At 33.4% G+C, this 11,664-nt stretch overlaps 1 protein-coding gene across 1 annotated transcript in view; it reads left to right on the top strand.

Moving 5' to 3' along the window:
* The window catches only part of LOC108692218 (slit homolog 3 protein), a 56,517-nt gene that overhangs the window by 28,602 nt on the left and 16,251 nt on the right, over window positions 1-11,664 (top strand). Inside the window, exon 2 of the mRNA XM_018200392.1 lies at window positions 10,351-10,423. The gene's annotated coding sequence lies outside the window, so the exon portion shown is untranslated. The remainder of the gene's footprint in view (window positions 1-10,350; window positions 10,424-11,664) is intronic.

Genomic DNA, 11,664 nt, shown 5'->3' with positions numbered 1-11,664 from the left:
TATAATTAAATGCTAAAATATATCTTAAAAAGTTCAGTTTCAAAATGCTCGAAAATGCGTTATAATAAATGCTGGCTATTTTATATTGGCATATTAGCGTCATATTATAATGTAACGGCGAGCTACTAAGTAAATAATTTCATAAATAATTACTAGTATTTACCACTTAATAGCGAAGAGAGATATTAAGAGGGACCATTATATACACTACATAACCATAATAATAATACTATCTCTTCTGTAATTTCTGCCATTACATTTTTCTCTAAGTGCGCAACTTTATGTTTCCAAAATGATGCATATTCATTAATTTACATGGAGGACATGGTATCATAAACAATAATTGTCTATTTCTAACGTGATTTCTTCCACGGCGGCGTGGCGATTCTCGAGTATTAGATGTCCGTGCAACGTCCTGCGATCGATAATGTCGTACGTGCATGGTGCACCGCATGTTTTCGCGATATCTACGTGAAGGTAAACCACGCGTGTCTCTTTCTCTCTTTTTAACGTCGTCGCTTGAGAAATGGTCGTACGCGAGGAGCGATCGTAAACGTCGTGTTTTCGGGAAAGGAGTTTTCCATGTGAAGCGAAGTAGTTTACTCTCTCACTTTACTTTTCAGGTGAAGACGATGCTGAGAAAATCTTGTACCGAATATCCACGTGACGCATGCCTCTCTCATTTCTCATATCTTCTCTTAGCTCCTTCAAGAAACTGATAGAAGTCGCCTCTTTCTAGCAATGCTCGGTTTCATACTAATATAAATACGAAAGTATTTTATGTAATTTCTAACTCTTTTTTTTTTTTTGATGATTTTCAAAGTAATAATTGTAAATTTTTTCATATGTAAACTAATTAAGCACCAAATTGCTCGAAGTACCGTGACTTCTTCAAAACATGCATGACGCATGCATATCCATAGAATGGAAAGGTCCTATCGTAGTTGGACTTGTCAAGGAGTCATTTCCGATTCCGTTAGAGGTAAACGAAGAAAGGGAAGGGGAGTCTATTCTCATCGCACCTTTCGATGGATTCCGTGCGCATATTAATCGATCTCCACTCCGTTTCGAGAGGTCCTTTGGTGAGAAAGTTTGGCCGACGATGGCAACCCAATCTACGAAAGGCTGCAAAGGCAAGACGATCGACCAATCGACTGTTCTCACCAACCGCAAACTGTGATGGACATCGTCATTAAACTTGACTCCAAGCGTATATCGTGGGTGCTCACCTAGGCGTTTCTCCCCTCACTTCTCTATACCTTCTCTCGATGGCAGGCCACCGTGTATGCGTCATGTGCATGATCTGTGGATGTTGGAAGGGCTGACTGAAGTTGGATCAAGAGGTAACCGAAGAGTATGTGTGAGTGAGAGAGAGAGAGAGAGAGAGAGAGAGAGAGAGAGAGAGAGAGAGAAGGATAGGGAAATCTGAAGGGGTAAACCGAGGGGATTCTCGATATGATTAATGCCCCCGCATGCGTGTTCATATGTGGAGGACAGCTGTGAGTGACTCGTGCCCCGCCCAACCACCACCGTCGACATTCGGCCGAACGCACACCTATAGGAGGAGAGTGAGAGAGGGAAGGTGGGGGAGAGGGAGAGAAAGAGCGAGTGATCCTCTCCTCTCATGTTGGGATATGCGTCCAAACATGCTATCGGCTACCCTCACGTTGCAACACCGACGCGCGTGGTACTCTACCCCAGAATACATGACGCGTTCGACGCGTATTAACTGGCATTACGGCTATGATGTGGTATCACTTGCAACCGTGACCCGACTGCTGCCCCTCTCGACGACCCCGCGGCGCTTCGTGCCGCTTCTCACGATTACGTGCCCGTTTCCAATTTTTAACACGACTAATATGACCATGCATAATGCGTTAGCAATTTTGCCCGCAGCAGAAAGAAAAAAAAAAAGGAGATTCATAATCAAAGCGTCTATTTTTGATGAATAAAAAGTGTATATTAGATACGAAGGGAATTAAACGGAAGAGACTTCTTTTTAATGAAATGTATACGAAAGAATGATTTTGCTGAAGTATATTAAAACAAATTTAGTTATTGCTCATTATATTTGAATGTCTATAATTAATTCGACAAAATTATTTTCAGATCTGTGTTTAAATTTTTAGATTTTCAGTAAAATCATTCTTTCGATATAATTATTAAACGCGTTTAGACGATTTATGTAAAATTAAACGAATTATTTTTTCTATTATTATTATTTTAACATTATTAATATAATTGTTTGCATTATCTGTAAAAATAATTGTGTAAAAATAATTATGTGTATATCCAATATATAATAGCATTAAATTTTTTTAGCAGCATATACATACATATTGTACTATCTTTTCAGTCATTGAAACAAAAAAACATGTCCTGTGATTTTGATGTTACTAAATACGCGAGACCAAGCCGCGAATAGGGTGATTTATTCAACGGCGACTGGTGGCGACGTTTAATTAACCGTACGCGGCTCAAGTTCTCCCATTCTCACGAAAGTAAGCGTTACTTCAGGTAATGCGCGCGAAAAATTATGAGTGTACGAAACGAGATTAACCGTTTCCGCGCTTTTCGTGCACCGCCCGTGTCGTCACGTTCGCGTCTTTTCTCCTGTTTCCGCTGCGCATTTCTCGCGAAACTTTTCTCGGAGAATTGCACTGGAACCTTACTATACTAGATTATACGATGATAAAAAAATTTATCGTGATCATCACGTACACATAAATAAATTTCTCTTACAAAGATTAGTTTGTAAGACCAGATATACTAAATGCGTAATCAGCGATATACAATCACTAATTACAATATTGACATCAATTATAATATTGATATGGTAATTTTATTATATTATTTTTAAAATAAAAATTTCCTTAAAATTTTTTTCATTTACTGAAGTTAATGTTCACCATAAACGTGAAGAAATGTAACAAGATTGACATTGCATTGTCCTAGAGAGTAAAAGAAGTATTATTTGATACTTATAGAATTTTTATGTACATCGTTCTAAAAAGTGAACGTATACTACGCAAGTATGAACCTTCACTAAGTCTTCAAAAGTCGTAAAGTTTCTTATTTTATCCCTCTTGTTATATTCCTACTTTTTATAAGACGTCGCTAGTATTCCGCGAAAATTGCAAATTAAAGACTGCAGTATTTTCAATTGTTTATATATTTTTTAGCAAGGTTGTATTAACTAATGGAAAATGATATCTTTAAGAATTTTTTGCTTACGTATTGCTCTTTTTTTTTTAGAAAGGCTTGCGTATTTACAAAATATTAAGTAATATCTAATGTATACAGTATTTAATGTAGTTAACAAGAATATGTACTAAAACAAATAAAAGTAATAATTTACATCTTTTGAATGGCTCACCAAATTATTTTCTATCATCAAATTGTTTTCTAAGGAATGATACGCGCGGTATCACAACGATGCTCTCAGCGATGCTCCTGTCGTATTTGCTAGGTTAATTAGGGGCTAATTACGTTCCTATGTATATCTACGGGTAGTCTTGTTATTCGCGTTAATACCTTGGCTTTCATCGCTTTTGCTCGGCATGTAGCTAGTTAAAACTTACGCCAACGCTAAGCTTAGCGTACCCCCTTAACTCTTCTCCTTCCATTACACTGGTTGTTCCCAGATTTCATTTCGTCGTCAACGCAGGGCTACCAATTCGCTTTACGACGAAGCTTTTATCTGTTGACATTTATCCTCTCTACGTAAATTAAAAATCATATGTTCTTTATCTTCTCCTTTCATATAAATTTGGATATCGAGAAGATAACGAAAAAAGAAACATAAAAATTATGTTTAACGAGTTCATTGAATTTTTCCAAAATTGGAATATATATACAAATACTCCTCATAAAGATGCAAAGTGAAAATTTTTTTAACCCATTAAGACCGTATTTATTTCCCGAACATTGAACTTAGAGAACAGCATTTATTGTCATTCATAAAACTAAAAAAATGATAAAAATTAAATATAATTTCGAAATGATTCTTTTTAAAAATGTAACTATGAAGATAAATCTACCTTAAAGAGTAGTAATTTTTTTTATTAATCATTGATAAGCATGTAAAATTTATTTAAAACATTCCGAAATATGTAGAACTATTAGACAACGCTTACACTTTCATTTTTTTTATAAAATTTCGAACCAATTTTATATGGTTTAATTTTTAATACATTTCTTGCAGAAATATGTATTAAAAAGTGTACTCAATTATTGCTTTTGTAATAAATGTTACTTTGACATTGGAAAATATGACATTAGATTAAATTTAAAATATCTAGAACTTTTCATACGCGCACGGTACAATAGTTTCTAAAAAATATAAATATCATAAATAATAATTATTAATTATTTTTTGTACTGAATTACTTTTAAAAACTATCGATTGTGTCGCAAAAAGTTACAACAATATATTGTTTTTATATTTAGATATAAGTATATACTAATACTACTAGTAGATTTATTATGCGATGTTAATGGGTTAATAATACATACGTAACGCGATAAATAATTTAATGCTCTTGAAGGAAAAGAAGGAAAGAAGTAAGGACAAATGTATAGACGATTCTTATCCTGGCGATCGATCTGCTTACGAGATCGAGAAATTTCTTGCGATTTGTTGCCCAAAATAAATCGCGGCAGCGCATTCGAGACGTAGTTCACGATAAGACGTTAGATGCCAAGCAGGTGGGATTACGAGGGATATCGAGCACAGATCGAATTCGATTTGCAATATGCAGAAGAGATGGTGGGGGCTCGTTTGGGGTAAGGCGAGTAGAGAACCGGGCACTTCGATTGAAAATAGTTCGGTTTCAATCTCGCCCCATCTCGGTTCTCCGGAGCTCCTGAATAAACACTGACTTTCTCGCTTCACCTCACCCGGAATCAATTCTAGCGAATAACTGAGGTGTTAAGCTCACTCAAGCCGACGGCGCCCGTCGTCGCGGACGAATACAAGAGGGATGAGGGGCGAAATTTAAGAGGGGTTTCCCAAAAGAGACATTTCTGGCTCCCCGGGAACTGATTATACTCGAAAGAAAAAGCTGCAGGAAAGAAAGCAACGGGAAAATCTGCAACCTGCGCGCGATGTAACATCGCGTAAACACATCCATCATACTACGCGTTGCGAATTAGATCTTATCTGCAGGATAAAATCTCGTTACCGACAATGATAACATGCTCGTCATGACATTTTTCCTTTTTCTTTTTTCTTCTTTTTTTCTTGGTACGAGATTTAGTATGATACGCGCAATGACGAAATATTTTCAAGCTACTCCACCGTCGACCTACATAACTCATATTTGGGGGTTGAAATAGTGTTTGCCTTTGCGGAAATTCACATCAGTTCGCGGAACATGTTTTCCTTGCATCACGTTGAGTTGCGAGTACGCCGATTACATCGTCATAAGTGCTCTGACGCTCAACAATTTAACACTGCACAGGAATGTCTCATATTATATATATGTATTATATATATGTATACATATATATATATATATATATATACGCGCGCGCGTGCGTGTGCGTGTTCTTTCCTCTGAAAAATATATAATTTTTTAACAAAGATAAATATTATTTGATGAAATAATTAAAATAATTGCATCATTATATTTTATATAGACCTTCGTAATTTACGTTTTTCTCTTTCAAATAATTTTTTTTCTTTTTTTAGAAAATTGTAGTCTTATCTTTTTGTGCGAATATCATGTTGAACAGAAATAATACTTTTGAATAATTTATAATAACTTTCTTAAATGTATAAATTAAATCCTACCTGTTATCTATTTCAAATTTTAATTTTTATAAATTGCGCGCTTTGTTAACATGATATATTGCATAGTATATCGCAGCTGTCCCATTACACGCAATATGTCATCTTTGTGATAAAAAATATCAAGTAATCGCAAACAAAATACGTAATCTTTCATGACAAGATATTACATTAACACGGACAAATTGTATATGATGGAGGAGTTATGTCCAGTTCATAACAAACAGTTATAATTCACTTAAATATATTTTTATTTTTGCTTATATTTTAAAACATTACACATAAAGCAAGGTATCATATTTTTTAAACGGGAACATGAATTTCTAATATGCAATTTATGGGAAGCGAAAAAAGCAATAAAATGAGAAGTATTTTGAGTAGCCTATATATCAACTCTTTTTAAAAAATGACTGACATATAAATTATTTTAAAACTGTACTCTTTAAAGTAAGAAATAACGTAATCAAAAACTTCATCATAGATTAATATACAAATATCAAATCAGATTAATTTTTGAAAATAGATTGCGTTCTTATTTTGCATTTTTGTTTCGGAATTACCGAAATTGCTATAATAATTAATTTCTGTCGTTTACAGTGTTTCGCAAAGTTTCGAAAAATAGTATCTCGAAAGATTAATGACTCGGTAGATTTGCTGATTTAACAATTTAATGATATAGCATATTTAATAATCACCGAAAGGAAACGAAGTGATCTACTTGATCAATTGGACTCGCCGCAATCAGTGTGACTCTCTATATTTATTTCTAATTTAATCATTGCATGACCGTCGATGGCATATAGCTCACATCTGCATCCGACAGTGGTACAGGCACGTAGTAAATGTATAGCGATACTATGCGACGTACACAAATGGTTGCGCAACGTATAAATTCCGTCGCTGTCTGGGTCTCATATGGAGCGTGCCATTGAAACGTGTTTTTGCTATGAATTCGACAAATATTTGCCCGCGTGACATGGGAAGGTTGACACATGCCGTTATGGAAAAAACCGCGAGCGATAAGAGATCAATCGCTCGTATGTACGTTATTTCGTGTGCAACATTGTATAACCGATCGAAGAAGAAAATGGAAGGGTTAAAATCAATTTTCGTTTAGCGATACACGGTAAAATAAATTTTAATCGTGCCGGTATATCGAGAAATTTTTGCAGCGACATATTAGATAGAGATCGCGTTTATTAATGATAACTGTAAAAAATATTGTTGCTGTTTACGGAAAATCAATTTCCCATTCATTTTTGATCGATTTTCGTCTTGTACGGAAAGTGTCTCGATAAAATAATTTCAGAACGAATGACTAAAATTATCTTTATAATACATTACGAGTGAACGTATTTCGTATTAACAAAATCCACTTTCAATGTTCCTTCTGTGCTTGCAGGCTCACGCATTAGTCATCTTAAATATTTGAGATATTTACAACGCAAGATGATATTTTCCGGGTGTATACACAAAATATATAACTCGGTGCAACATTTCGTTTTGCTGATCTTCTCTGCTTGTTCTCCAATCCTCCTTTTTAGCCTACATCTTCTGCTTTTCCTGCACCGTTTCCTTCATTCCCCTCGACTACTTCTGCACGCGTTTGCTTCGTTTTCTCTCCGCAATATTTCTTTGCTCTTCTGTGCGAAATCGCGCTTTTCCCGACAATTCTCCCTCTCTCGGTAATAATTGAATTCGCGTTACGTCTACTGCGCGAGAAGCCGAGCAAGAAGATGGCGGCGCGAGCGGTCGTGGACATTTCGCATTTGAAATTGAGAAGAGAAGAATATATAAAAGACAATGGCTGAAACGAGGAAAGTGGCCGTGTATTGTGCCTCTTGCCGTCGCGGCAATCCGATTAGATGGATCTGCGGTACGCAGCGCGGGCTGCTAAAAAGCTACCCTTTGATTTTGAAACTTAATTTACTCATCGAGCGAGAGCAAAGAAAACTACACGTCCATTCCTCGTAACGAGGCTCCGCTTTCATCTTTAACGAGGAATTTCTTAAGCTTAAGACTCAAAGGCGCTGTCTTAGAAAACACGATCCATACGTTAGTCACTGGTGATGAGAACATGTAGACTTAGATCCGGCTCCACCAATGTATGATTAACTTTAATCTTGATTTAACTTATGTGTATATGCTGTTTATCTTTTTCTAATTTTTAGAATCTTGTGTCTAATTCTTATTAAAATTAGAAAAAGATAGAGAACAAATTGAACCAATATTAAAGTTTAGTTTACGTTGGTGGAACTGAGTATTAATGCGATAAATTAATCTTTCTGCCAATGTACGGATACTCGAATATCCACTCTGAATTAAAAGCAATAAAAATGTTTATATTTTCATGTGAATTTCATTATGACGCTTTAAATCTCCAGTCTTCGGACACATTGAAAAAAATTGGTTGAATTAACTTGAATACGATATAATAATCTGTCTGATGAAATATAAATGATCCATGATTTTGGTTATAATAATTTGATTATTATAACCAGACATATATGGTTGCATGAATTCTGATGAAAACTCAGTTGAAATATCAGAATATTTAATTATGATAACTAGAAATTCTATTTAATTCTAACAATATACTCTTCTAATCATACATGTTAAATTAACCCAATCCATGCTCTTATCTGTCTGTAGTCATAATAACCAGGTACTTAATTATACATGTATTAACTAAACTTAACTGGCATCATACCTAAATGTTCTGTTTGCGTATCACAATATTTGATTCTAATAACCAGAAGTTTTGTTTACTTCCACCAAAATTTGCTATATTAAGTATATCTTGTTAATTTAATTGATTATTTTTCTATGCTACGAAGAACAATTTCATACAAACTTTATTTTGTTTTCACTTTTACATTTTTACCTTACGAGACATAGTAAAAAGAAAATTATATATTAGCAGAATGGTTAATGCAATACCGACATATGCATACGTTTATAATTTGTGATTTTAAATAATAAATGTATATCTATGTAAAAACAAAGAAAACAAATTTTAATCACTTTGTTAATGGATTTACAAAACGCATATATTTGATATTACTGTAATTAATTGAATTTGATATACGCAATCTATGAGTTCGTTATATGTTACAATTTTGATCAACGGATATAAAATTGCGTCAATGCGAAGTAGGAATAACATGCGGATATAATTAATATATTATTAATAATTGTTCTTTCGCACCGATAAAATTGGGGAATCAGTTGAAATGGATTAACCCGCTGTTTTTCTATAGCCGTAACCGCGGAATAATAACGCGTTAATTAATTATCGACTTTCTGAATTTTATTGAACATATTCTATTACAAAACTTAGTACACCTTAAATTAATATTCGACAACTAATTTGGCATTCAACCGAAACCATCTTCGGCGGCTCGAAAATGCGAGTAAAAGCTATTTAATTTCTCGAATAAAGATAGCATTTCTAAAGATAGCGATTCTCATTTATACAGAAGCACTCTCTCTTTATTAATTTCCAAACATTATATTAAACATTTAACAGACTCCTTTCAAGGAATATTGTTGAATTTTACAAAATTATCTTTCGTGCTTTTAATAATAGCCGACGAATAATAAAGTAACCAAAATCCTATATAAGAAGTATTAAAAAACTAAAATTGTTATTTGAATAAGGAGTGCAAATATCATCTTTGTAACGGATACAAAATCTATTGGTATGATTAAATCTTTTCGCAATTATTTGCAAACTATCTTACATACACATGCACTAAATCCTAGTTATCCTCAATTCGACAGTGTATCAAGTGTAACAGTCGTGCCATGTGCTACCTCCCATCTTTTTTTTAAACAAGCGCGGATAACGATTGTTGTATTTTTTTCTCAGCTATTTGGTATGCATTGTTAAACGAGGACTCCTGTGGCGAAAAAAAGCGGCTTATCCGACAACGATCGATTTGACGTCGTTTACTTTCCCTTAACAGAAAGTTTTTTTTTCGTTTCTCGTTGTTTGCGCCGTGTACTGTATGCGGAACCGGAGATTGCTTTCGCTGTTCTATGGAATCCGAAGTGCGGAAAATACGCTGTTTGTTCTTCTAGAATTTTGTACAACGTGCTCAAAACGAAAGACAGTAAATTTTCGCCAGCTTTCGCCTACTGCGCTAAATGATTTACGCTTAACGGTTAGCGTATTCCAAATATGCGATACGTGCACGAATTTCATTATTTGCATAAAAGTTGCACGGCACGCAAATTCATTTCTACGATGATTCGCGCTGTGCATTCTGTACATTAGCTAAAGCTGCGTTGTTTAAAATAATTTTAATGCTTTGGAATTAATTGTGTGTGCGCTAATTATAAATAATGAATACTGATTATCAAATCTTGTATCTACGGTGGGAATTGCTCCAAAATCTCGAAAAAAGAATTAACGAATTATATTTAAACAATTCAGTCATGATATTGATCAATTTTTTTCTCCATCCGAGATTTTGGACCTATTTCTGTATTGTGAATATAAGACTTTACAATTGATTATTATTTTGATGTATGATAGAGAACATTTATTGTTCCAGCACCATCCTTGGTCGAAGTCTTTGGGATTTGGTGGAATTGTGAATATTACGCTACCGTGAGTTTAGAGCGAACGTAAGTTGAATTTTTTAATTAATAAATAGCTTCATAATCTATCGTTGATATTAACCGCATTTATAATAGGAATTATAATAGAAATGTCATTCGCAAAGAGCAGATTCTAATGCACGTATTCATAATCTATTTTTTATAATTGTAATTATTGACTTACAATATAATCGTAGATTAATGAAATTACAGCGAGATATTAATATAATTACAATGAGATATAATATTATTAGAATTATTCTAATAAAATCGTTATTAGTTCTCAAAATTATTATTTGAGTTGGATATACTCTCTTAAGATTATTATTTAAATTTTTATGCCTAATTATTTTTTTTTATAACTAGTAATTGGAAATAAATTTCTAGTAATACTTAATATTATTAATTAACGCTCTTATTTTGTAATGTTGATTTCTATACATTTACAATAGAAAAGATTACAACGTAACAACGTGAAATATATAATATTATTCAAAACAAATATATATTATTATTATAGAAATATTATATATATTATCATCAGTCAACAAACATTATTAATAAATATTAATTTCTTTGTTACTTAAATACTGAATTGTTAGCTTTTTCCCATATTAGCAATTATTTAAATTTTATAATTTATTATATATTCTTTTCGCAAAAAATTAATTTATACCAACATGAAACTGGTTATTCATCGAATAATTATCAATCACGAATACAAATCATATATTATTATTTATTTGCTTCATCTTTAAAGAAATAATAATATAAAACAAAATTTATTTAAAACAAGTTTATCTTTCCTAGACAGTTGATACCTTTATTTATTAACAAACATTCCGAATTCTCTTCTGTTTTGTGTTTGTCGCATTAACAAAGAACACATTTGTTCTCAAAAGTCATATTTGTTCTCAAAGTCACATTTGTCGTATCGAGTGAAATGACAAAGCATTGTCATGTTCCTTATAGTTGACACAGGTTATTACTACATAATGACAACGACACAAACAATGAAAATATAGTATTGTCAGCATTCGTCAGTTTTATCCTTCGGCAGTTAGAATCAAGTTAGAAATGAATAAAAAGAAGGGAGAGTAAAATAGTGCCGACAACATGTTCTCGTTTTCTTAAAATTGTTACACTGTCGTGTATCATCAAAGGAAATTTCGTTTATCTAGCCAGCTCCCATAGAGCACGAAAAAGAAAGAGAAAGTAATCAGGATGAAATTCTGGCTGCCTATGAGCAGATAGAACAATATATATAT

This window comes from Atta colombica, unplaced genomic scaffold, assembly GCF_001594045.1.
Source record: "Atta colombica isolate Treedump-2 unplaced genomic scaffold, Acol1.0 scaffold66, whole genome shotgun sequence".
NCBI classification, from domain to species: Eukaryota; Metazoa; Arthropoda; class Insecta; order Hymenoptera; family Formicidae; genus Atta; species Atta colombica.
Note: the sequence above shows the minus strand (reverse complement) of the source record. Positions and strands in the feature narration are given on the sequence as shown.